This window comes from Ranitomeya imitator, chromosome 5, assembly GCF_032444005.1.
Source record: "Ranitomeya imitator isolate aRanImi1 chromosome 5, aRanImi1.pri, whole genome shotgun sequence".
In the NCBI taxonomy this organism is placed as follows: domain Eukaryota; kingdom Metazoa; phylum Chordata; class Amphibia; order Anura; family Dendrobatidae; genus Ranitomeya; species Ranitomeya imitator.
Genome location: NC_091286.1, coordinates 83,562,487 through 83,565,071, shown reverse-complemented (window position 1 = coordinate 83,565,071; position 2,585 = coordinate 83,562,487).

The window sequence follows — 2,585 nt, the reverse complement described above, 5'->3', positions numbered from 1 at the left end:
CACACTTCTGGCGTGTTTTTCTTTTGCACAATGGATTAGGGTCCAGGACTGACTGGGTGTATTGGAGCATCCAGCAGAGTCATTGGCTGGTCTAGTGCTAATGGAAATCCTATAAGGACAGTAAGCCTGAAGGACACAAGTTTGGCCATTTGGCAGTAGGACGGTGCTTCAACGTCAAACCTCTGTGCCAGGGGGGCACAACCTGTGGCCCGCCATTCTCTCCTTATCACTGACATGCTTGTCTCTGTCTGCTGGCTTCTGATATGCAGAAGGATGGGTAAGAACCTATGGCTTACAATGTGCCCCTCTCTCAACCCTCAAATATTAGCAGAATGGGGGCTCCTGACCCTGTGATGCACCCCAGGAAGGAGTAGAAGATGTGGAGATTACTCTCTTCAATGGCGTTTTACAGAAGGAGTGAAACCTATTTTAGCGACTCGTATTAAGGCCGGAGTCACACGACCATAGAGAATCTGATCGATTACGTTAATGACACTCCGATCAAACGCTGATCTGAGTTGATCGGACGGTCAGCTTAGTGTGATCTGATTCTCTCGCATGACAAAATCGTAGCCCGTTTGGCAAAAAATGTTTTCCATCTTTATTCTGTGTGGAAATCGGACTGCACTCAGATGTCATCTGAGTGCAGTCTGATGATTCCCACGCATCTATAAACATGAAGTGCTGCATGCCATCTGATTTGTGATGGAAATTGCTGCGTGCTGTGACTTTGTTGCACAATTGCATCTAGGTATATTATTCTCTAAAATGCTCTGATGCTTCTGAAAAAAATCTACTTTGAAGATCCAGCCGGGACCATAACCAAAGATGAGATCATTACGGCTCTCCCAGTGCTGATGGAGGACTCACCCTGTGCACATGTGAGGCACAGACCTAACAATCCTGTGCAGCAGCGCTAGGAAGATCCGGCCAGGACTGAAGCCGGACTACTCCCATCTCCCATTATGGTCCCAACGCTGGAGCATTCCGAGAATGATATGGTTCTGGTTCTGGCAGCATGGGTCGCCTGCCGGGTTCCCTTTAGGCACAGTTAGGGAGCAGTGTGCACGGTCCCTTCCTTTCTCAAAGATGAACAAGAAGGCGACTCCTCCATTCCTTAATCGGTGGGATTCCAGGAACTATTACAGTAGTTAATACCCATGATGAAATCTAGCTTTAGCTTTTAGGCCATGTTCACACAGTGCGTTTTTTACCGCGGAACCGCGGCGGTTTTGCCGCTGCGGTTCCGCAGCTGTTTTCCATGCAGGGTACAGTACACTGTACCCTATGGAAAACAGGACACACTGTGCACATGGTCCGGAAATTGTAAAAAAAAAGCCGCGCTGAATAGCTCCCGGAAAAAAGAAGGAGCATGTCAATTCTTCTTCCTGAACCGCAGCGGTTCTGCACCCATAGACCTCCATTGTGAGGTCAAAATCGCAGTAAAACCCGCAGATCAAAAATATATCTGCGGGTTTTACTGCGATTTGATGTGCAGAACCGCTGCAGCAGGAAGTGCGGGGGAGCGGGCGGAAGTGCGTGGGCGGAGTGTGGCTGCCCCCCCGTGCTCCGATCCCGCCCCCCCGTGCTCCGACGCCCCCCCCCCAGTGCTCCGATGCCCCCCCCAGTGCTCCGATGCCCCCCCCCCGTGCCCTAATCTCCCCCCCTTATACTTACCCGGTGTCCGTCCGGCCGTCTTCTCCCTGGGCGCCGCCATCTTGCAAAATGGCGGGCGCATGCGCAGTGCGCCCGCCGAATCTGCCGGCCGGCAGATTCGCTCCAAAGTGCATTTTGATCACTGAGATATAACCTATCTCAGTGATCAAAATAAAAAAATAGTAAATGACACCCCCCCCACTTTGTCACCCCCATTGGTAGGGACAATAAAAAAAATAAGAATTTTTTTTTTTTTCACTAAGGTTAGAATAGGGTTAGGGTTAGGGGTAGGGGTAGGGTTAGGGGTAGGGTTAGGGTATTTTCAGCCATTTTAGCCCTAAAAAGCTTCCTAGGAAACACACAGTAAAAAAAGGATAAAAAAACGCATCAAAAAACGCATCAAAAAACGCATCAAAAAAGGACAAAAAAAGGACCTGCGTTTTCTGCCAAGAGCTGCAGTTTTTTAAAAAAACTGTCCTGAAAAAAAAAGGATGGAAATCCTGAACGTGTGAACATACCCTTATGGTGGCCCTTGCAATTGATTCAACCTGACGATGTGGCCCTTGGACCAAAAAAAGGTTGTGCACCCCCGCCCTGCACCAACACATCCACCAGTCATTCATACACCACTCTTCCATCCTCCATTATTCCCCTGCGGCTGCTTTCACCCCCCAGACTGACCTCCTGATCCCGCCATACTCTGCACATCACTATGGAGCCCTGCGTTTCGCCTATGTGTCAAGCGTAGCCACACGGCTTTATTGACCCAGCAGACATGGATGGAGGGTCCTGTGCGCCCCCGCCAGGCTATATATTCTTACAGTATAACCACGCATGTGCTGTATCCATACAGGCTGCCATGTGACCGGTCTGTGGAAACAACCACCACACTACATGGCCGCTGTAGTCTCCTTAAAAGGTAAGTGTCC